The sequence below is a fragment of the Gigantopelta aegis genome, chromosome 8 (genome assembly GCF_016097555.1).
Source record: "Gigantopelta aegis isolate Gae_Host chromosome 8, Gae_host_genome, whole genome shotgun sequence".
Classification (NCBI taxonomy): Eukaryota; Metazoa; Mollusca; class Gastropoda; order Neomphalida; family Peltospiridae; genus Gigantopelta; species Gigantopelta aegis.
Window position 1 is genome coordinate 48,655,783 of NC_054706.1, and position 26,643 is coordinate 48,682,425.

Consider the following 26,643-nt stretch of genomic DNA (forward strand, 5'->3'; position numbering starts at 1 on the left):
GATAATTATTAATTACGTAATGGTTGCTTTTATTTAACGAAGAGCATAATGTAACAGAATTATGAGCTCGGCCTCAGCTAAATAGAAGATGAAATGATTGTACGTACATCTGTTTTTTGAAAAATGACGCGATTTTTAGCTAATTTTAGCAGGTGAATGTTTATTTCACTTGCAAGATTTAAAAATAGACTTCTTTTCACTTTTTACAGGCCGCTATTTCAAGACATATATAGGGTCCAGAAAGTGGAAATGTAACATAACAATATCTACTTGAAGCAAACTTTAATGTTACTTTATCCAAAGGCATTTATTGACTGTACATGTATTTAATAATTTATATTTAAATGACAGGATATCCAGAAAATGGAAAGTATCATTCTAATTACCAACATTATGCTTTTAAATGTATATAATGGACAAAAAGAAAGCAACCGTTTTATAGTGTTACTGCTGTCTTTACAAGGAAATCTGATCTGAGTAGAATTCTTAAAATGGAAAGATGGCAGGTTTGGTTGGCCAAAAAAGAAAATACTGGTATCATAACCTCAGATAGATGAGGAATTTTATTATTAGGCATAATATCTTTCACTTACCGTATTACAATCTAGATGTTTGACGGTCAGTTTATATAATTTTAATTGGCCTGTGTTCCTCTGACCTGGTGTAATTCTCTTTGTTATTAACAATGTCTGTTCAAGAATTTTTTTTCAATTGCTGTCAAACATTTTAAACATTTACTATGTAATATGTACACAGTTTAGTGCTAGTTTAAATCTCCACTTCTATACATGTACGTGTACATTTTACCGATATTGAAACTAGTTATCATTTGAAATATTAGTATGAATGCTTAAAACAAGTATACTGAATTATTATTTAACTTTTAAAATTATGCAACATATTTGCAAATCAAATTTAAAGTAAATAAATATTGTTTTTCAAAAGTAAATTCAGAGCGGTAATTCCGTTACCGAACTGTGTAATTCCGTTACCGGCATTCAATGTTGTACAACCAAATTATGAAAAGATAATTTGTAATATAATTTCTATTTTGTTAATCACAAGTCATTAGGAGATCATTCCATCATGAAGATAAATAATTATTTCATCATACTTCACAGAGTTTGTAGATGTTTTGCGGTGCCCGTAAAAATGGTGTCCGTTTTTACGTAATTCCGTTACCAAACTTAAATTAAGTACTAATGCACTACAACTTGCAGTAGGGAGTCTCACTTCTGCCCATGACAAGCACTAGTGCAGTACTAGTGTATTACATAGTTACATCATTATGATAATTTTTCTTATGTGGACTAGCTGAGTTTAATGCCTGAAATATCTCTCCAACTCGTAATTCCGTTACCGTGGAATTGCCCATATATAGTATTTATAAAATATTTGTTTGCATATACTGTTCAGATATATTAGTGAGTCAGAATGAAACATCACTTTGTTTGTTAAGACTATTGTGCTTCAATTTTTATGTTTTGTGGACAGCTAGTTTACAGATAGGGTGTGTAAGCGGTGGCATTAATACAGCAATTGCCCGAGAATATTGAAATTTGGCCTCCAAGGACAGATTGCTGCCTATTTTCATTTGTTTAATGATTAGTTCATCACCAACTGCTGGATGTAAAAAATTAAATTGATAATTAATTCTGACCCATAGTCTTCAGAGGAAGCTCTCTACATGTTTCAAAAGCAGCAAGTCATCTTTTATATGATCAAGACAGAACATACCACAGCCTTTGATATTCACTTATATTTCACTTATACTTCACTTATACAGCGTTTTTGTAAAATATCAGTGAATCACTTATACTTCACCAATACTTTACTTATACAGCAGTTTCTGTGAAGTATCAGTGAATCACTTATACTTCACTTATATTTCACTTATAGTCTTCTTTTTTTTAAATATCAGTGAATCACTTATACTTCACTTATACAGCAATGTTTGTAAATATCAGTGAATCACTTATACTTCACTTCTATTTCACTTATACAGCAGTTTCTGTTAAATATCAGTGAATCACTTATACTTCACTTATACAGCAATGTTTGTAAATATCAGTGAATCATTTATACTTCACTTATATTTCACTTATACAGCATTTTTGTAAAATATCAGTGAATCACTTATACTTCACCTATACTTTACTTATACAGCAGTTTCTGTTAAATATCAGTGAATCACTTATACTTCACTTATAAGTCACTTATATATATCTAATACTTCTGTTAAATATAAGCGAATGACTTACACTTCACTTATATATATGGTTAACACTTCACCTATATGTCACATATACTTTGTATAAGTGATACCTCATTTGCATACAAAATCCTAATCGTTTACTTATAAGTCACTTATACTTGAAAAGTATTAACGACTTATACTTCACTTATAAGTGAAAAATATAAGTCATTTCGGTAAGGGAATTAAGAAGTAGACAAAATTTATAATAAAATACATTTCCTTTGTCTTTCTTTTCATTTCATCATTGGTATCTATGTGATAAAATGGGGGAATGGTAAATTTAATATCTTTTTGTGCCGCACATGTATTTAAATGTGAACTCAAGGGTATGCATCTTGTTTCTGGTTGTTTTATTTGTTGTTTGTGTACACATACTCTGGCTCTGAGCTGAGTGGTATGACCAATGTATTGTTCTTTGCAACCTTGGCATGTAATTATATAAATAACGTTGTTAACCGAACAATCCATATCCCCGTGTACCCAAAATAAACCTTTGTGGTTGAATTCTATATGTGTGCCTTGTATAATATGTTGGCATGTACCACAGTTACTTCGGTTACACTTTTTAACACTGCATTTATGTTAATTATAGTCGTGCTTTAATTTTTTTGTCAGTATCTTTTTCAAGTTTTTGCTTACTATTTATAATTGAAATAGAGTCTAGTATGGATGACATTTTTTCATTTTGTTTTAAAATGTGCAATTCTGACAAAATCGTTTTATATATATATCGGGGTTCTCCAGGTTATAGGTGGATACAAATGCGAGCGGCCTTTTCACTGTAACGATTTGTTTTGGTTTTAAAAGATATTTTCTATCTAATATACTATCGCCTTTTCGATGCTATCCAGGGGATCAAAAACCCCATCGCCCGACGACCGTGCCAAGTGGAATTTTCATGCCGGGCAAATAATTATGTTAACTGCATATGCCTGATGACAAGTGACTACCGGTAATGAAACATCTAAAACTTGTTTTAATTTTATTACAAATCTCGGTAAAACCTTTGGAAAGAGTTCAGATCGTCCTAGCATTTACATTGCTCTAAGGAAAACTAACCCTAAATGGAAAACAATGTATTGAAAAGTTTGATAACAACTTTAGAGTTATTCCCCTTTTACTATCGACTAAGATCGGTAATTTCCGCCACTGAATGTTTGACTGAATTTGTACAAGTAATCGGTTCGATGATCTTCAAACTTGGAAACAGCTTATACAAAAATAAAGTATACTTGCCTTGTGTGTGCAGTCATAATGTTTAATCCTTGCAAACATGGTATATGAGGTGGGATACGTCGTTTTAAAATTGTCATATTAACATTAAATTAGACTTTAACATGGTTCTGGAATCAGCTCTTTGCAAATGAATGGGGGCATAAAGCAAGTTTATAATTTCCGAGTTCACTTGAACAAAGCATAAATATTATGAACTGTATTCTTATAAAAGTTGCAAGATATTTTAGTTTAGATATAATAAACCTTGTAGCAGAACATACTTAATGTCTTTCAGTACTTTGCAAATGTAAACCTACATTCGTGTAAAATGAACGGGTTAGGTGAAGTTAAGATTTCATTAGCCCTACACCATAATCGGAGAAAATGTCAAATAATATACTCATAATAATGACACATGGGCCAAAATCCCTAAGCATTTTTGAACCAATGCCAGCCATGAAAGAATGGCTCACAAGTGGAAAGGGATCTCACCACATCCACGGCCATACAACAAGTGGTCACTAAGATATACATCGACACAATAATTATATTTAGATGAATAAGTGGACACTACCAAACATATAACAAAGTTTAAATCAACAAATGGACACTATTTAAAAAATAAAGTTTAAATCAACAAATAGAGAAGACGGTGGATACTACTGAATATAGACATTATATACATATAGTACTTCCTGGGTAAGTGTTGTAACCTACTGGCAACATTCTTTATTTGTGCAATTAAACTAATTACTTTCAAGATTATTACATTATTAAGCACTGTATGAAATTAAATAGGAGTAACACAATTGGTCACCTAAGAAGTATGGGCAAGTGGAAAAATATATGGGGCAAGTGAATATCTGATTGGCACTTGCCCTGTGGCAAGTACATTTTTTTCTAAAAACAAAATGTAGCGGGTTTCCAAGGCGTGTATGCAGGGATTTCAGCAGGGTTGGGGTTATAGACTGTGTTGAGCGAAGTTTATATGGGGCCATGGTCCCCCAGAAAATACATTTCAATTTTTTTAAGCTTGGGCAAGTAAGGGTTTCAACCTCCAATACCCTCCCCCTGCACATGCACCCGATTCCTCTCTAAGATTATATGTCAAAATTACCAAATGTTAGACATCCAACAGCAGTTGGAAGGAAGGATAGAACATTTTATTTACGGTTGTATGGCATTGGATGATTATTAAATCAATATGATCTATAGACTGTGGGCTGTGGGCCCACTATTGCCCCCCCCCCCCCCCCCCCCCCCCCCCCCCCCCCCCCCCCCCCCCACCCCCTCCCCAATAGGGATTTTTCAAGATGAATATATCTTTGAAGTCTATCCATAGACATATTCAAATCAGCTTGTCTGCAGGCAATCTGTTGGTGGGTGTGCCTGTAGGGCACGTTTGAGTGTAGGCACCCTATTTATTTTTAACAGGGCAATTTTCTGATCAAGGTGAATGTTCCACATAATTTTCAAAAATATTTGAAAATAATTCCGGACTATATCACTGCTTTTACTTTAAAGCTGGGTTACTGGTGAATGTATTCCACCAAAAAATAATACATTTTTGACATCTGACTAAGCATAGTGAGTCAATGAATTTGAAATGTCCCGAGTATTACAAACATAGTATATGAAAAAACTGCATGGCAATGTTGAAGTTAACATGCATACATATTTTGAACAGGTTTAAGACCAAATTATTCATGCTAAATTACATGTTCATAATAACAAACCACAAAGGAATGCAATATATGTGGTATGGATATAGTACCGGGGGTATACTCACCAGCAAAAGTTACACAGTTCCCGATATACGTAATTCTCAATGTACATGTGTATATATACATACTGTACCTAAAATATTCTGATCCTTTTATTATTGTATTGTATTTAATATCTGAAGGCAGCATTACTTAAATATGGTGCAGTACATGCTGTCTAAACCATTTACATGGATAGTTCAAATATTTTTATATTACACACAAGTCTTACAAACATAAAAAGTGAATTTACATACCATTCTAGGCAAGTCTGCATTACATATACAATTTATCTATCTCACAACAGTTCATCTTACAATAGTTAGATTTTTTGTTGCTTTTTGTAATATTTTAGAATTGCAGTTCTATTTATATTATGCTTAACTTATGTTTTGGTGTATGTAATTGATATCTACATAGAATATTGTCATCAGGCAAATATCTAGCAATATAAAAATCTAACTTTCATTCTCAAATATGATATATGTGAAGTTTACAGTTCTCTATTTCTACATCCTTCCTTTTATTCTAAAGTAGATGTTAATAACAATTACAAAACAATATAACAGACCTGTCAACCTTTAGTCAAGAGAAAGCAGGAGGTGTGTGTTGAAAAAGCAGGAGATTTTGTCAAAAAGCAGGAGATTTTTTTAATTCACACAATTTAACCCAAAATCGCAAGATTAAAAAAAAACAGTATTACAATAAGTTATATGAATACTATATAATGTCATATATACTTGTTAACCTTAGATCTTGGCATTAAAAAAATAAAAAAAAATAAAAAAATATTTTCTTTTTTTTTAAGTTTAAATATTATGATTTAATACATATTTAAAAAAAAAAAGAATCTAATCCCAAAATGTTAAGAAGATGAACAAGAAATTAAAAAATTAATTAGTACATTTACGGTATTACACTTACAGCTTTACAGGTTGCGTTACATTATCATTTGTGGTTAGTGTACCTACATATGTAAGTATCAAAGACAAGTTTATATAAATTAATATTCAATTTTTACTATAATGAGGAAAGATGGCATGGTACTTATTTATAATCATTATAATGATGCAATAAACATTGTATTTTCATTAATCATAAGTAAAACCTCATTACGGCCATTGTATGAAATATACCAGAATTATACCCTTTTTCGTGAGTAACTTTATGTCAACGTCAAACACAACATTTTTTAATTGTACAAAAATAATTTCTTGAAGTGTACCCTTATAACCAACATTTTACTGCACAAACATACAAAATTAACTGAAAGAAGTATGTTTATACAGTTAATTGGTCTTTTCGTTGTCTTGCTGTGACATGTGATTTTAACATGCATCGTGTGTATCGCTGTCAACACGGGAGTCTGGCAGTTCAGATTCGTCATAGTTGCATTAGTTGCAGTGGGAAGACATTTTACAATTCAGAGGTGTTATTAGAACTAAATTGGATAGTTTTATATATGGCAACACTGAATGTCAATACACAGCCTGTTGAATTAGCGGCAACACGCTTCGTAATCATTAAGATGACAACAAACATTATAATAACACGTCATTTTATAAACTCCATGTGCTTTTTGAACAAAATAAATAGGCTATCCCACAATTCTCACTTCGGCAAAGGTTAAACAGTCGGAACAATTCGTCTTGTTACATTTTCAGAAACTGAAAGTAGTCGACATTTACCGAAGGAGAAAAAAGGCAGAGTTACTTCCCTTATGTTATTTTGACAAAAGAGGATCGATTTTTTTTTAAGCTTACAAAAATGTCATTTAAAAGGAGAAATTGTCTCCCGCACAGTTGAAAGGAGATTTTATCAAATACCGGGAGACTCCCGCGGAATCCGGGAGGGTTGACAGGTCTGATATAATATGAGGTATGAATAATTATATACTTCTCAAAATAAGTTACTAGTAAGCAATGCCAGAAATGTATTAATTTCTATGTATACACATACTTAGGATTGCCTGAAGCTTTTATTATTAAAAAAACAAATTGACCTGGCTTTTTTCTATAACATATTGAGGCTTCATTATTCAAATATGGTTAAGTATATGGAGTTATATACTATGTTCACAAATTTATGAAGATGTCCCTCTGTTCTTAGTACCAGCCAATTATAAGTACCTTTCCTCGGCATGTGTGTTAAAACATTTACAATTCATCTATCTCACAGAAGCTTGTACTATTTTAAAAAACATATTTGTATTTAAATTGTGCTTAATTTATGCTTAGGTTTATATAACTGACATCAGATATAGTCATCAGGCATATCTAGCACTTGACTTTCTTTCCTATTTCAGTCTTATCATCTGACTCAAATATAATGTCTATTATGTTCACAATATCTGTAATTTCTTATTTTTCCTCTGGGCCTTTGCTCTTGTTCCTCCCTCAATATGTCAACAGCTCTTTAATTATCAGATCACAAACCATCCAATTCAGCTTCAGTATTTCTTTGGACATTTCTCAGCCATTTCTATGTGGTTGAGGAATGCCCAGGTGGACTTTGTGATATGACTAATACCATATGAGACTATGGCAGTTTGCTCTCTTCCAATTTGCTCAATTGGTACAGTATATTTTCAGGGAATATCTACTGGATGGAAGGTTTGCAACTAATCCACAGTAGCATAATAACAGCATTCGTGGTTTGGCACTAAATTTCTCATGTGAAAGGGGTTCTTCCAAGCCACACTTGGTCTAAGGAATCCCTACAAAGGTCTTAAGAGACTGGAAGACCTTTTAAATGAAAAAAAGAAAACTCTGCCCTCAGCTTCTTGGGAAGAGGATTCTATTTGTGAGACAAAGTACATGTTTCAAACGCAAACCATGTCTGGGGGTGTTGTAAAGTACACACGAAGATGCAGAAACAAATATTATACTTCAATGTCAGCACATTGCTGCCAGTTCACCATCCAAGATACGAAAATTTGTATACACTCAACTTGGCATGAAGAGGCATCTTATAGATGTCCACAGTATCATTAAGGATGCAGGGAAGACACCAATTAGCAATTCCAGCTGTGCTTGCCATTACTGGCTATGATACCAACAGTGCTTTTATGCAGAATGGAAAACTGGAGGTTTTGAATATTCTCAAGCAACACCAAGACGTCCTTGAAATGTTGTTAGCTTATGGAAGTTCAGCAAAAATTGATGTTCATATATTTAAGAAGCAGATCATTTCATATACCTTCTCTATGGGAGTGCAGGCGCGAATAACATACAAAAATATCATGACTTGAGAAATATCTGGAAATGTTTGTTGCCAAACCGAGGATGATAATATTGAACTACAGTAGAGTATAAATCGGCCTTCTCCACTCTACATGTATGTATTCACCGAGAATGCTCTGAGAATGCACATAAAGAGAACAAATGGCTAAGTTGTCATTTGGTATCAGTCATGCCAGGCAGTCCAGGCTATTCCCCAACCAAATTGTCATATGGCTGAGAAATTGTAGGAGGAACACTAGAGATGAAATAGTGATATTATACTATGAGCGCGCTGATGGACATACTGATGGAGGAACCAGAGCAGAGTCTGGAGAAGGAGAATACCTGAAATTGTGGACATGACAGACATATTTTAATTGCATGAAAATGCAAAGGAATATGAAAGGAAGTCAAAACTTTCCTAGACAATATTTGATGTAAAAACTAATTATATACACCTCAGCATAAGTTAAGCACAATATAAATACAAAGGCAAATCTAAAATCTAAAATTATTACAAACACAGACTAGTATAAGATGAACTTCTGTGCTGATGCTTTAAATGTTTAACACTGGTGTTTAGTAAACAGGGACATATTCATAATATTGATGCACATACATGTATACTCAACAAAATTAATTATAGTAAACTTTCTTATATTATAATATAATTCTTTGTTACTGTCATATTATTTTAGCATGTTTTGGTCATATATATGGCTTCTATATATTGTTTCAGTAAACCTTTACTGGTTATACACAAAAACCCCACTGGGTATTTCACATACTTATGAAAAATATTGAAATGAGCATTAGGCAAGTATTTGTTACACATTTGTTCAGAATGTTTTTTTTGTCATTGTGTTCCCTCAAAATTGTCATTTAAGTCATTAAGTTTAAGAACATGCCACAATGCTGACAACTTTGAACAGAAGAAGTTGTATCTCTCTTTCCCCCCATATTTAAAGGAAAATGCTAAAATATCTGTTGGGCCTTAATTAATTTTGTTGAGTATAGTATAGGCAGATATACTGAACCATATTTGAATAATGCTGCCTCAATATATTAAATACAGTGCAATTTTTAATAGTAAAAGGTTCAAGCAGCCTGAAATATGTGTAAATATAGAAAATAATGCATTTCAGGCATTGCTTAACTTTTGCCGATGAGTATATCATTATTCATACCACACATTGCATTGTTATTTGGTTTGTTACTATTAACATCTAGTATAGGATGAATATCATTAATTTTGGCCTTAAATCTGTTTAAAAATATATATGGATGACAACTTTTATCACTATATTTAATGTTTCAATATAGTGTTTTTGAGACACAAAATGTGCAATGGTACCCCCATTTAAATGGCAATATTTGTTTTAATCCACCAACATTTTTGCTGCAGACAAGCAGATATTAAATTCATATATAATGAGGTATCTAAAAATACTTGTCTCCAAAAATCCCGGGGGGGGGGGGGGGGGGGGGTCGGTATCTGGCCCATGGACTACTAACTTTGATGTCGTTAAACACCAATCCCCCCCCCCCCCCCCACACACACACACACACACCAACTTTACCCTTTCCAAACAAAAGAATATTTATTTGAATTTGTTGATTTTAACACATAAAATTAAGAAGTGAAAATGTCTACTTTAGTATATTTTATTTAAAAAATATATACATGATCAATGTTTTATACAAACTTAACTTTGAAAGTTCTACTAACACTTTATAAAATATTAATTCTGAAATAGGAAGGTACGATTGTCGATAATACGTCGTCAAGATCAAACCGGTTTTAACGAAAGACTAGTAACGTATCCTCAACCGAACGTTCTTCGTACAGCGCAAGATTTCTCTTTTAATTTTTTGAGAGGAAGCCTACAATTTGAAATGGGCAAACGCACGTGTTAACTGAAACTGACAACAGGCTGTCGTTTGTGCTTTGCACAGGCGACGAATCGAGCGTATACTTTTGACGATCTCCGTTCATAGCGAACACACGAGTTTTTTAAAAGTGCATTTGAGCTTGTATTTCATATTTATACATGATGTTACAATATGGTAACCAGAGAATGTAACTTTAAATTAAAAAAAATTCTCTCTGCAATAATAACCACTCGGCAGATATATAAATGTTGAGGTAGAGCAAATTCATACCGGGATGAGTTGCATTTGGTGGACTGTTTGGAATTTATTTGTCTAGAAAATAATTATAACACCATAGCTGATTATATCTGCAGTCGGTGCACATATTCTCAGTATTTTATAACGTTAAAAAAAAAACCCCAACAACTTCGAACCAGGAAGTAAATGACATATAGGCCTTCTTGATTCCCGCTGTCAAAACTAGGCAACATTGACCCGTGACCTCCTAGAATTCATTGCGCTAAACCGGAAATAATCCGAAGTGGTCTATTAGGTACACCGAAATTTGATATTCTAAGTGTAAGAACTAACGGAATTTTATTAACTTGTTATTGTCAATTTCTTTTGCAGTGTTTGGCAGCATGAATCACACGATGAAGAACACGGTGATCACACAGGAAAAGAAAGAAATGCTACTAGAAACATTTTACAAATATTCATGAATATTTTCCGTTACTAATCTTTGTCTTGATATTAATGTCATTGTTTTACGTGTTTTAAAAATTAAAACAAAATGTCTCTTGAGTTTTATTTTGTCGGTGGCGTTCCAACCACTTAAGACTAGTTACCGTACCTATATTACAGTCGTGGTTTCTATTGTATGAGGTAAAACGAATGTAAGGAACCATCATATGCAGTCATATGGGATACAAATACTACACCCGATGTCGAAGAAATGTCGACCTGCAACGAGTTCCAGTCTCGAAATTTCCAATATTGTATCATTTCTATCCCATATGCCTGCATATGTTGGGTTTCTTTTTCTCACATCCATTCGGTAATAGTTTACCACGGTTCGCACGGTCTTGAAAAGTGCTTGAATTTAGGAGTTTGAAATGAAAAGTGCTTATTTTCACTTTTTGGGGGAAAAGTGCTTGAATTTCATGTCATTTTAACCAGGGAAAAGCATTTTTACTTCCGTGTTGAAAAGTGCTTGAATTTCATTCCGGGACAAATCTATGTTCCGAATGCCTTTTAACCAGAAATTACGGAACAAACTCGAAAGAAATTTAGCATTTTTACTCCGTGTTAGCACTTTCATTCCAGATCGGTGGCGCGACTCGGGATTGGGGTTGGTAAAAATGGGCAGTGAAAATAGCTGGTAAAAAAGTTAATAGAATAAATAAAAAAATTCCGAATTGAGCTCGGCCGAATGTACTCGGCCCATTCCGGGACAAATGCTAGATCTTCCGAATGCCTCAGCCGAGATTTACCGATTATTGACGAGTGTAATAGCCTCGTGTTGAGAACTGCAACAATAGTCAGGCGAGACGACACGGAATCACTTAGATTTTGAATTTTTTTTAGAGTGGGGGGCGGTCATCTTCCAGTGTGCTCAAATTGTAGAACAAATTAAACATGCCGTGGCGTTGAATGGCCGTCATACGATTCACGAAAAAAAACCAAGTGTGGTTTTAACAAAACGTGGTGTCGAAAATATGCGTGGATCAGAGAGAGTAAGGACGTGTCAAAGGCCGCGTATTCCTGTTGTCGCAAGGATATTAACATTGGCGTCATGGGCGAGCGCGCACTCAAATCGCACGAAAACAGCGAAAAGCACACAAAAAACAAAGCGGATACTGCAAGCTTTCAGCATAGCTCAGTTATTCAAGTCTGAGAAAGTACTGTCTATATAAACATACATTTTCTATTAAAAAACATTGTTCGAAAAGGCTGGTTAACGTTTGTATTTATGGTTCTTGAAAACATAAGGTAGGTCCTTGAAAAGTGCTTGAATTTTATGGGGTCCTTGCCTGTATGAACCATGTTTACGGTTAATATGGCATTTTTCTCTAAATTTCAATTCATTAAGGAAGGTTTGAATCTTAATAAAGTTAGCTGTTATCCTTTGATATGGCAAGCGTATCTGTTTTTCTCTGTTTCTGCCTGCCTGCATAACTGCCTGCCCCTCCCACCCCCACCCCCTCTCTCTATTCCTGCATCTCTCGCTCTCTGTGTCTGAACCTCGCAAAGAGTATTTATATACTTGCCGTAAAACGTTCACGTGCACGAAATAATTGCATATAGAATATAATTTACTTGGAATCTGGTCATAAATATTTCAGTAAATGAACGTGTAACCACTCCCTTCGATATTCCAGCGGTGTTTCTGTCGGTTGCACGAGCTATTCATGCATTGTGATCACAAGTTGTATTACTAGCATTCTTTATCACGTGCGCCTGTTTGACATCATTTTTCTTATCATTGGACTCTAAAACTATTGTATGGATTCTCATCTCTCAGAAATACATTTTTGTTGTTGGTATCTGATTGTCGTCAGGGTGATGCCACGCCTCCGAGAAAATGAACTTCGAACGATGGGTATGATTGAGGTTAGAATGGCACAAACGTTGTTGCTAGTCATTTTGCTGTCTATTAGTGTTCATCAGAAACCTATGCAGTGTCTGCTGAGATGTTTGATTGATTGAAACCTATTGTATTGCTTTTTAAAGAACGAATGGATTAGGCACAAGTTCCACAACTTGCTAGGCCTTCTCCAAAATACATACATGTTACGACAGTAATATATTTTTGCAAATTTAAATATGAAAGGGGGGGGGGGGGGGCACCCTTTTATATTTACACACTTTTACACTTATAAAGCAAAATATCTCTCTCTCTTGGAGGCATCTCTCTCTCTCTCTCTCTCCCCCCCCCCCCCCCCCCCGAACTCCTACGCCAGTGCTAGGATCGATCGTCCATGTTTAGGGAGTCGACAAGTGACGTCCAATCGGTGGAAAAACTACGCAACCGATTAGGTGATCACAAAGTACGACCATGACCGTACATCAAAGCGTTGTTCTGTTACATCGTTATCGACGACGCACCAAGCATTGTGTAGACAGTACTTAAGGTACACATGACAGGAGAGGAAAAGAAAGAAAGAAATGTTTTATTTAACGACGCACTCGACACATTTTATTTACGGTTATATGGCGTCAGACATGGGTAAGGACCACACAGATTTTGAGAGGAAAACCGCTGTCGCCATTTCATGGGCTACTCTTTCCGATTAGCAGCAAGGGATCTTTTATTTGCGCTTCCCATAGGCAGGATAAAACTAACCATGGCCTTTGTCGAACCAGTTATGGATCACTGGTTGGTGCAAGTGGTTTACACCCACCCATTGAGCCTTGCGGAGCACTCACTCGGGGTTTGGAGTCGGTATCTGGATTAAAAATCGCATGCTTCGACTGGGATCCGAACCTAGTACCTACCAGCCTGTTGACCGATGGCCTAACCACGATGCCACCGAGGCCGGTATGACAGGAGAGGAAACGCAATCTTTTTAAATTTAAAAAATGTGTCAGCAATTTTAATGATTCACAGGAACATTTTATCGTAAGTGCACGAATTTTTTTCCCTGTGAATCATTAAAATTGCCGAGACATTTTTAAATTTAAAAAGATTGCGTTTTACATATTACTCTTCAAAAAAAGAAACGCAAAAGGGTACAAATGGGTTATAACTCCGATTTTATGTTTCCTACCGGTTCATGCTTTGTGAATATAAGGTCATTGCATGTCCCAAACACATTCCCACGGTTACATTCGATAAAACGCAGCTACTGTACAATAAAGTTCCAAAATGTGAATATTCGCAAAAATGCAGCCATGTGCAAACCATGTCACCACTGCACGTGCGTTGTCTGCACGTGCAACATGAACACCGACAGTATAAAAGTGCAGGGTGTTCGCTTGCCTGGCCTCTGTATCTGGCCGACAGTTGACAATCCAGGACATGCCACGTCTCAGTGAACCGCAGAGAAACAATGACATCGGCCGACTAGACGCAGGCGAATCCAGAACGGCCGTTGCCAGGGCATTCCATGTGTCCCCAAGCACCATCTCCAGACTGTGGGACCGTTACCAGCAACATGGATCAACACGTGACCTCCCTAGATCCGGTCGACCACGGGTCACTACCCCCGGGCAGGACCGCTACATCCGGGAACGCCACCTTCGGGAACGATTGATTACTGCCACCTCCACAGCCGCAGTAATACCAGGTTTGCGCAGGATATCCGACCAGACCGTACGGAACCGCCTACGTGAGGTAGGAATTCGTGCCAGACGTCCAGTTCGAGGTGTCATCTTAACACCACAACACCGTCGACTCCGACTGCAGTGGTGCCAGATTCATCGACAATGGCCTCAACTGCGATGGAGACAGGTGTGGTTCAGTGACGAGTCCCGATTTCTGCTCCGACGTCATGATGGAAGATGTCGCGTGTATAGGCGTCGTGGTGAACGTTATGCGGCAAACTGCGTGCAGGAAGTGGACAGATTCGGCGGGAGTAGTGTCATGGTGTGGGCAGCCATCTCACACACTGGCAGAACTGACCTGGTCCACGTGCAGGGCAACCTGAATGCACAGGGCTACATTGACCAGATCCTCCGGCCACACATCGTTCCAGTTATGGCCAACGCCAACGCAGTGTTCCAACATGACAACGCCAGGCCTCACACAGCACGTCTCACAACGGCTTTCCTACAGAACAACAACATTAATGTCCTTCCTTGGCCATCGATATCACCGGATTTGAACCCAATTGAGCATCTATGGGACGAGTTGGACCGACGCCTCCGACAGCGACAACCACAGCCCCAGACCCTGCCCGAGCTGGCAGCAGCCTTGCAGGCCGAGTGGGCCACCATCCCCCGGGACGTCATCCGTACTCTGGTTGCTTCAATGGGCAGGCGGTGCCAGGCAGTTGTCAACACACGCGGAGGCCACACCCGGTATTGACTCCAGATGACCTTGACCTTGGTGGTGTGTCCTATCACTTACTCACAATGGACTAGAGTGAATTGTGAACAATCCTGCAACATTTGGTAATTATCGGACTCGCCATTCAATAATTAAATCAATTCTCCAAATGTTACGACAATGTGGTTTTGCGTTTCTTCTTTTGAAGAGTATAGATGTAGTATTTATCCAATAAAAGTAGCGATCCTCTGCTGTCATGTGTACCTGAAGTACTGTACACAATGCTTGGTGCGTCGACGATATATGGTGGTGAGGATGTCACGGAGACCCGACGAAGTTCGTGGCGTCTAGTTGCGGGAGGTACTGCCGGTATGTGGAGGTTGCTAACAGCTTGGCTATTGGACGGTAATCCTTCCCGATAATGGTCTTGATGGCACGATGGATGGTCGGGTTGTCCATTTCTTGATGGTATAGTCCCTTCCGCAACGTGATCTTGTGAATGTCGTAGTCTCCTTCTACAGGGCTTGCTGGCAACGGTTGGTAGGCCTCGTGCTTTGGTTGCGTAATGAGCTGCCGAACATCCTCGAGGTTGACCTTCACTATCTGAGCGTATCGCTGATGTAGTTTCCCGGCCTGAAGTGAACACTGCTCAGATAGTTCCATGTCCGGTTTCGGTGGCTGCTTGGACGGTTGGCTTGGCTGTACTGGTTGGCCGTTCGGGGGAGCGGTCGCCTTCCGTTTGGAAACAGCAGCTTTCCGGGCCTGCGTCTCGACGGGTGTCGCCTGTAAAATCGGCGACACAACCGGAAACGTTGAAGAGTGGCACTGTGGAGCGGGTCGCCGATACGGGGTGTCACATATTGCAGTGTCCAACTCGTTCGGTTCCATCGTGTTCGTTGAGGTGATATCCGATGGGGCAGGTGCCTCTTCGTTATTCAGCTTCTTCGGCCTTGAGTGGGCGGCGAAGCAGAAGGGGCCGCTGCCGCCGGTTTTGGCTCCCCCTGGCGCACGTCTCCTCTTTCTCCACCTTCCTTTCTTCTGGATCCTGTCTCCGTACACCAAGGTCACGGTTGCCCGTGACCCAGTGTACGAGACTCGGTACTCAAGCAGCGACCGTATGTAGCAAGGTTGCACAGAGCACTAGTTTGCCCATAGCTGAGAGTGCCCACTGTAAGCGATTTATACTTTTGACGCGTAATATGCGAACACTCACCGTTCACCAGCATGTCCGCATACAAATTCCAGAGTTCAAACTGTATGTGCGCTAAAGATATATACGGAGTTTTACTCATTTACTCGGTTTACTCATTCTCTGATTGGGTTTTCCCCCATCCCAACCATTGCTCCACAACTGGACAAAGGCCATGGTATGTTTTATCCCGTCTGTGGGATGATGCATATAAAATATCCCTTGCTACTAATGGAAAAATGTCGAGGATTTCCACTGATCATTGTGTTTGACGTCCGATGATTAAACAGTCAATGTGCTATAGTGGCGTCGTTAAATAAAAACAAACTTTACTTTTAATTAAACTGCTGCATTAACATTTACGTCAGCCACCTTAACATCTGGTAAAATTAAAATATCTCTGTGTTGCCTTGAAAATAGGTCAGCGCCTGCTATCGTTGATTTACACTTGGGACAGTAATGTATGCTAGCGTATTACGGCGGGTGACGGCGTCAAACGTATAAATCCAGCTTTAAGTGTTTGATGTACCCTGGCTGCTGCTACACATTTTCCTATACCAGGAGGTCCGCTGGAGACATACTGACTGCCCTCACGAAGGAATATGTGGCTTGTCAGCGCCAACCCGGTATACGTGGCTGGCTGCTGATACCCCTCCAGGGCCCCGTAACACAAAGCACTCGTAACACTTACGTCAGACGTACACCACACATGTATGGTGTACGTTTGACGTAAGTGTTACGAGTGCTTTTATGTTACCGGGCCCTGGCCTTTACATAAGAGAGGGCAATTCCACCGTGACGGACGTTACATTCAGGTTGGAGGTCATTCCAACTAACCTGCTTGCTAGAGTGGTATCCCCAGTAAATTGGTCTTGTGTATGATACTTGCCAATGTTCATACCTATTTGGTGCCACAGAGAAAAGTGCTTAGAAATACTTATGGCTTGGTGGGTAATCAGAAATATGTGCGTGACGGACGTTACTTCATAAGGACGGGTAAAAAGGTAACTAACTTCATTTCCAAATTGTGTGAAACCCTTAAATTATACAAATCTTATGTTTGCTCTTGAAGTAAAGGTAACATGGCTATAGATGACTACCAATCACAATTCAGCTCTAAACTAAAAGTGTAAGGAAAATGTGTGTGTGACGGATGTTACATTTTGGCCACGGACATAAAATGAAGTTTTGAGTCTATAACAAGCAGTACATTGTCCATGGCTGTGATGATAAAAACATTTTTAATGTATGGTGACACACAAGTACATATCTTTAAATACATGGAAACTGAAGGAAAAAGTGACTTAAAAACATTTACTATTTACTTTACAATTGTAGACTTATACAGGATCTAAAAGTCATTACACCTTTTTCATTTTTGGACATATAGTAATGCTGGGTGAGTAAATCAATATAAGATAATAAAAATGTACTGTCAACGATGAAACATTTTTTTACAGTCCGAGCTTGAAATACCCCATACATAGATACAAATTCATTAAAATTCCACCATAAATCGTTTGAGCACTTGTTTTAAAAACAGTTTCTTTGGAGTAATCAACGATGTTCTTCAAAACACAAATAACATTAGTTTCCATTAAAAAAAAAAAAAAAAAAAATCCATTGTAGGTTTGGGTGGGACGGGGTGGGGTGGGGTGGGGGAGAGATTATTCCCACATATCTAGATCTGTATCTACTGAAACTGATGTCATAAAATGACCTGCCTGTTAAACTTTATGAACTAGTCAAACAAATTACACTAAGATGTGTGATATCTTATTCAATAAGAAGACAAAATGAGAGTCCTGCGATTGCCGTCCATTTTAGGACTTGCATTTTGGGTAATTTTTAAACAAGCTGATTTTGTGAAAAAGTTAATGTCTAAACCTTTATTCAAATGAGGGTTTTTGTAAGGTTTGATGAGCAAAGTTTCCATAAATATATGTGTCATCCGCCAACTCCCATTTGGGGGTGGTTTGTATTGGTGTGAACATTGTCAAAAATGCACCCAAAATCATGCAGTTTCGACACATTATGACGAAAGTAACACAAATATTTAACTATAAATATTTCAAATAAGTCCTCTTTATAAGTATGACCCATTTTGTAATTTCCTTGAGACTAAAAATACCTGTATCTTTCTTTATTTTTAAACCATAGGTGGGCATTTAGAATGCTATGGGCTGGTATGCATAAATCTCGGCTGAAGATTCACAAATAACTGGTCTGCTACCTATAGCCTATATATAGACGGACTGTATTTTGTTACGTCACTGTGCATCTTTCAGTGCTAAACCTATCCTTAGTGACGTCACGCCACTGTCGTCCTAGTTAACGAGTCTACAGCTGCCAAGTATAGTGGCGCTGCGTGCGATAGTATCATTTCACTATAAATATTTGTCATGCAACAGCCTTCATTTATTTTAAAGGTAATGCTCATGAAAACACTATCAGGTTAAAGACAAACACTTTCCCCTAAAATGGTTTCAAAAGGGTTTGCAGATAAAAAAAAGAAGAAGAGAAGAACCTATGTTGATAATGTTAAATTACAAGACTACCAATGCCATATCCGGGTGTATCTTTAGATTATCATTGAATGGAAATATTTCATACATGTCGCAGTAGTTGCGGGTGTCATGCGACATGGATTCATTAAAAATTAATAGGTGTATCAAAAACTATGGTTAATCAAAACCCGACCACAGTCATCCATTCTATTCATCATGATGGGTGGTGGCAGCTTTAAAATTGTCTTCATTTTCTATCTGACAGAAGATCTTGTCAACTTTGAATGGCCAGTTCCAAGTAGTACTTAATTTCCATCATGAATAAGATAAGTGTTCATCATTATACATGTGTTCAACAACTCACCAGTCACAACAGATTGGCACAACAGTATATGTGGTTAATTTCTGACGCACTATCTTGTTCTTGAGTGCATACCTTTACATTTGAGTATGTTGCCTGATGAAATTGAAATTGAATTGTCTTGAAAATAGCTCAGACTACGAATAAGGGTGACAGGGATCATCATCAGTTTGTAGCCATTTTAAGAAATGTTAGGTGTTTTTACATTATTAAAATTGCAATTTATTCTAGTTCCTTACTGCTCGCATGAATACGTTTCACATTTGCTTCCAGTGTGTTCACTTTCGTTGTTAGTGTTGACAGACATACCTGAAGATCTTCTATTTTCCTTAAATATAGTTCAATATGAGACAGCCTAAGTTCAACGACATGCTCAAGTGAACACTTTTCAGAATTGTCACTACAGTCCCCATTCATAACCTTACGTGTGTTCCCAAGAAAGGAAGATGTATTATCACTTCCATACAGTGTTATATTGCGTATGTTACACGTGCGATCTTATGTAGTTAATTAGCTGTGAATATCATAAATATTAATAAATCAATAATATCAGGCTTTGACGGAAGTGAACACTTATCAGAGCAACTGGCGAGGTAAACGATCATGTGTGCTAGCACTTGATTCAGGTGTGACACACAATCGTATGTAAAGTTCAAAAACACATTTTTCAAATGTTTTAGACTTACATAGATCTGCCAAGTGCATCCACACACTCAAATCTTCATACTCAAAGGCGTGACGGCCAATCCAGACTTTGGGGGACGCTATTCCGTCGCATAACAGGCTTTGAGAGATAGACTAGTATTTGAATAACAAATCACGTGAAGTCCACCAAAGCATGTCACCTTTCTGAATTGTGAACCGAATACGGTCAAAGAATCGAATATATTCGTGATTTATCTTATTCTTTCTTTCTTTTAACTTGTTTTCGTGCTTATATCCAATTAAGGTTCAAGCACGCTGTCCTGGGCACACACCTCAGCTATCTGGGCTGTCTGTCCAGGACAGTGGGTTAGTAGTTGGTGAGAGAGAAGAAGGTGTAATCGTCTTACACCTACCCACTGAGTCGATAAAACTCGCTCTGGGTGGGAGCCGGTACCGGGCTGTGAACCCTGTACCTGCCAAGCCTTATGTCCGATGGCTTAGTCACGACACCACCGAAGCGTAATAAACTTTGTTCAAATAGTTATAATGCTCATGTATCATTTACACCATGTATTTCCAAAACATGGGGTCAGTGGCCCTAACAGGCTGTTTATCTAAAGTATTTGAAACGTGTTATGAAATACATCTCAGATTTCTTTCTTAATAATGAAATATATAATTTGCAATCTTGTTTTATGCCCGGTGACTCACAGCTTATCGTGTGGTGAAACCTCTCAAAACCGGACCCTCTGTAAACCGGAATTCCCCCCCAAACCGGAAATTTGTCACGGTCCTTTTTAAAAATCAGTACAGAAATTAACCTCACTAAACCGGATACCTCTTAAACCGGACATTTTACTTGGTTCTTAGACGGGTTTGTTTCACTTTACATTTCTAAAGCAGTGGATGTTGGTAAAGTAGTCGTACAGTATTTTGTGACATTAGCAAAGCCTTTGACCGCGTTTGGCATAGAGGATTATGATATAAATTACAGGCAAATGGAAAAGTGAAAAACGTATCCTGTGGTTTAAGCAGGGCTTCTAGAATTTTTATAAAATCCACTTGCCATGGGATCTGTGATTTTAAACATTTACTTGCCACGATTAAACATTTATTAGCCCTACTTTACTTTAAGTTAATACATTTTCACTAAATAATAGTCAAAATTGGGTATGTCACCTAAAGTGAGAGATATAGCTTAAAAGCATTAACATTGAGGTTGGGACGGGGGGGGGGGGGGGGGGGGGGGGGGCAGGGTGCAGGATATTCAAATTTACAAAATAGACGTACTTACAACATTTGACAAAAAATTCAGTAGCCGTCGGGCATGGCAGTAGTAGTTATTTACTAGCCCAACATTGAATATCACTAGCCATGGGAGTGGGGCTACCATAATCTAGAAGCCCTGGGTTTAAGAGTTACTTAGAAAATCGTAAACTAAAAACGGTGATCGATGGCGGTACATCTGAAAATAAATATGGGACCTCTCCTGTTTTAGGTTTATATTAAGTTGTAATATTAGATTATTCGCCGATTATACTTCTCTTTATATTACTTTAGATGATTATGTATTGGGCAGTCGTACAATAAATTCAGACCTACGCTTGATATCAGACTGGGCAGACAACTGGCAGCTTAAGTTATCATCTGGTAAAACGGAATCCATTACCTTTTTAAGGAAAAACCATACCCAACCAGATGTGTATTTAGATCATTAAAAAATAAAAAAGGTTAAAACCTATAAACATCTTGGTCTAACATTTTAAAATGATAGGCAGTGGCATTGTCATGTTGGACAAATGGTTACAAAGGTTAGCTCAATGATAAATTGCTGCCGTAGCCGAAAGTATTCCTTAAATAGAAAAACACTAGAGATGCTTTAAAAATCATATATTTTACCATTGTCACTACATACTATGGGATAATTATTGTACTGAAGGCCAGGCAGAAATGTTGAAACTGTTTTATTTGGATGCTTATCGAACAATTTGTAGTGCTGTCGCTCAGCGTGCGTGCGGCCGGCTGAAAACAAAATAAAATCGAAATACATTACTTTCAATCAGAGCGTCTAGACTGGATGCGGCGCGATGCGCGTGTCTGCAAAACGCATACGACCAGCCGCAATAAAATAATCGTATATGGTTTATATGCCCAAAACGCAAGCGGCAGACGCATCAAACGTAGCGCACGCACGCGCCGCATCCAGTCTATATGTGCTTTAACACCCGAAGAAATAAAGAAATGTATATTATTCTAGAAAACAAAGAGACTATGGGCTGTAGGAAATGAAAAAAGTGGGACAACCGACCATTGTTTCTGGTACGTGTACAGTAAATCGTGAGTAGGATCTCGGTGGTATAGCATTTTGTGACGGTACGTTTTGTATGACGCGCCGTTTTAAAAATAAGCCATGTATTAATATAAATAGTTTTCCGTCAACACACATCATAATAATCTGACTTTGTACAAAATTTCTCTGTGATGCCTTACAAAGTTTTTGTCAACAGTCAGCGTTGTTATTGTTGGTGTTTTTCTTCTTTTTCGTTTACCAATCCGATATATTATTAAAGAACATTACAGGGCTTAATTACGTTTCTCCATGGCCTTGAAGTGATACACAGCTCAAGTCAGTTGGGTGTTCTACACACACACACACACACACACACACACACACACACACACACACACACACAATATCGTTACCATCCTGGTTTTGTGTTCACATCAAGATTGTTAAAGGTCTGGGGCCCATTTCATTAAACATTGTAAGTTTACGTCTGCTACTAGCAGTTATACCGGTTGTGCATTTGCACGTGTTTTGCATCAATTTAACGCAGAAAATTACATCATTACGGAAGCTGGAGTATTTTAAAGACAAAATAAAATAAAATATATAGAGATTATTACACGAGCTTGTGTGTCGTACTGGTTTTACGAAACGAGTGTCAGGATTCTTGTATTGCCCGAGCGAGAGCGAAGGATGATACATGAATTCTGACACTAGACACAATCATAAAATCAGTACGACTCACACGCGAGTGTAATAATTTCTTTATTATCCATATTATTATTGTTGTTTTCTTTATGAATAACAAGACCCAACTCAAAATGTTTCCGCCACAACTAGAAGAAGACGACAAACTGATGTCACATTTTAAATGCACCGTCTGAACTAGGACAGGAGAAGCAACGTCATAATTATTATGACGCCGCTTCCCAAAATTACGTCATTGCACTTGTTATTACACGTGTGCTTCGTATGATTATTATTAACTCGGTTATGTTGAACCATATGGATAATAAGTGTTCTTCTAACTATATTTGATTAACTATAATAGTAATTAATAAGAATTGTACTTTAGTCGTAGATTTACGTTTACGTGCAAAACCAGACTTACAATGTTTAGTGAAGTTGGGCCCGGGTATATATAAATATATAGTTAATTTTAGTGTTGCTTCTGTCCTAGACGGGAAATCTGGTGCAAATCAGAACTCGTGCCCAGGATGGACGTGCCTGAACCTTCAGTGGGTAAGGCACGTTAATAGTTTTCCTTAGTGTTGCTAAGTATTTCAGTTAAATACACCGATAATGTGTTTAATGCATTGTCAAAAGTTAAAACATTAACTTTTTATTAACAATTAATTTTGCAGTGTTTGCAGCATGAACCACAGAGAGAGAGAGAGAGAGAGAGAGAGAGAGAGAGAGAGAGAGAGAGAGAGAGAGAGAGAGAGAGAGAGAGAGAGAGAGAGAGAGAGCCCGTTAGATACCATTCATCTTACTACGAATTGTTTCAAAACGTATCTTAGCGTACTTTTATCAAATTAAGGTTCAAGCACGATTTTATGGGCACACACTTTAGCTATCTGTCCAGAATACTGGACAGAGGAACATTGGTGGTTAGTGAGAGAGAAATCGGGGTAATTGAGTTGTTAAACTTGCTCTGGGTGGTAGCCGTTACCGGGGTGCGAATTCTGTATACACCAGCCTTACGTCCCATGGCTTAACCACTTCACTACCAGGTACTGTAATTCATTATTTTCGTTCGATATTAATACATAAGCCTCAACAATGTATACAGCGGTACTGTAATAAATTGTAAATCATACTGTATAATATATACTGATATTTATTAAACGCCAATCACGAACACCTTAATATCATCACTGTTTTATCAGCGATCCATGAGTGCATAAATCATTTGACTGTAATTTATATAATACACCTTTATGCCAAACGCGATCAAAGGCTGTGCCTTATTCATGAGTGTTTGTCATCACAGCTGTACGTTTCCAATGATCTCTGTCCTGTGCTAGTTTTGATTTAGTAAACTAGTCTTGGTATGGCAGTCCTCTTTGTGGCGGTGAAAAGGATGAAGTCTCCAGGAAAGGATGTGCTCAGGAGTGGCTGTCTTCCTGTAGACGAATGGAATCGTATGCACATTCGATTCTGCATTGTGCAGAGATACGGCCTTGATCACATATTACTGTTTTGTCGTTCAGATACATTGTGTATAATTTTATTTTCATATCGCGAAGGTTTTAGCATCTGCAGCAAAATGTATTTATTTGGTATATTTTAAAGTGATCATATTCCTTTTTAAATTTGTTGAGAGTTTAACTTTCTAATATTAATATCAAGGGTGTTCCAGTCCAGAACGTCTGACGGCAAAATTAGTTCTTGTACAATTCTGTTCTAGTACGAATGTTTTTTTAATTCATCAGCATTTCGAAGTGGATAATTTGTCACTTTCATTATTGTTGGAGCCATTAGTGTTGACAAATAATTATGAGCCATACCTTTGATCATTTTATAAAAAGTACACTTTTTATGAAATTTACGACGTTCGACTAAAATAATAAATCCTGTTTCGTTATAGATTGTTTTTGTGTGTGTGGTTAGTGCCCCTAACGGCACCACAAATTGTTCGAAGAGCATCCAAATAAAATGGTTCTAACATTTCTTTCTTGGCCTTCAGTACAGTTATCCCATATGTAGTGACAGTAATCGAACAACGTTAAAATATATGATTTACAAAGCATCTATAGTGTTTTCTTAGTTAAGCGATACTTTAGGGTACAGAAGCAACATATCATTGGGCCAACGTTTATGACAATGCCACTGCCCATGATTTTGAAATGTTAGACCAAGATGTTTACAGTTTTTAACCTCTTTTATTTTTGAATTATCTAAATACAAATCTGGTTGAGTGCAAGTATAACGTTTCCTTGAAAAGGTAATGGATTCCGGTTTACCAGGTGAGAACGTAACCTACCATTTGTCTTCCCAGTCTGATATTTAACGTAGATCTGAATTTATTGTACGATAGCCTAAAGAATAATCATCTAATGTAATATAAAGAGAAGTATCATCAGCGAATAATCTAATATTACAACTAACATTGTCAGCAATATCGTTAATATAAACTGGAAACAGGAGAGGTCCCAATACAGATCCCTGTAGTACCCCTGCCAACACTGATTTATTATCAGATGTACACCCACTGGATCATCTTTTCTTTCTTTTTTTAAACAAAATTTACAATTTTCTAAGTAACGTTTAAACTATAAGATAAGTTTACCACTTGTTCAATTTGCCAATAATTTATATAATAAACCTTTATGCCAAATTCGGTCACATAGGCGTACGGGCTGCCATTTCTGTAGGGGTGGGGGTGAGGGGCAGGCTGGTTTTTGCCCGAATTAAACGAAAATTCCCCAAAGTGGATAACATTTATTCATATTAGCATTAATACCAAACAGCTATACAGACCTGGAAACGAATCACTACATATTTATACATGGATCACAACTAGGTTTGAGGGTGGAATAATGGATATACATTGTAAAAAGCTTTTAGGTCAGCACATTTTTCCCGTACTAATTTTGATATGTTACATCAATTCCTCATGAATTATAATAATGTAAAATAAAAGAAAAGCAATGGTCCAACCAGGAGGGGCTATAGGTTTCGTATCCGTTCGTCCATCTGTCTGTCCAACATATAGTTTTCCGGACTTTGTTTTAGCAATGATTCAAGATACTGATGTGAAATTTTGTTCATGTGTTTACCATATAGAGTTACCAATCAAGTTTAACTTTCTCGACGATTTACCCATTTTAGACCGAGTTATGTGTGTGTGTGTGTGTGTGTGTGTGTGTGTGTGTGTGTGTGTGTGTGTGTGTGTGTCTGTGTATGTATGTACATATATATATATATATATATATATATATATATATATATATATATATATATGTATGTGTGTGTGTGTGTGTGTGTGTATTTGTGTGGGTTTTTTAAAGGGAAGTAACTATCAAATGGAATTTACCCTTCCTCGACTGAGTTATGGCCCTTAAACTTAGATAAGAAAATGCATTTTGTCCGATTGTGAGGAGGGATTCAGCTGAGTTGGTTGAGCGCTCTCCTGAGGTGCTTGCGTCGCAGGATCGAACCACCTCAATGGATCTGTTCAACTGCTTGATTTTTTTATCGTTCCAGTCAGTGCACCACAACTGGCCAAAGACCGTGGTTTGTGCTTTCCTGTCTTTGGGAAAGTGCATATAAAAGATCTCTTGCTGCATTAGGAAAATGTAGCGGGTTTCCTCCGTTTGACTACGAGTTAGAA

The 26,643-nt window shown here is 37.4% G+C and overlaps 1 protein-coding gene across 1 annotated transcript in view; it reads left to right on the top strand.

The window, feature by feature from the left end:
- The window catches only part of LOC121378739, a 64,183-nt gene extending 53,061 nt beyond the window's left edge, over positions 1-11,122 (top strand). Inside the window, exon 7 of the mRNA XM_041507030.1 lies at positions 10,959-11,122. The gene's annotated coding sequence lies outside the window, so the exon portion shown is untranslated. The remainder of the gene's footprint in view (positions 1-10,958) is intronic.
- Positions 11,123-26,643: the final 15,521 nt, after the last annotated feature.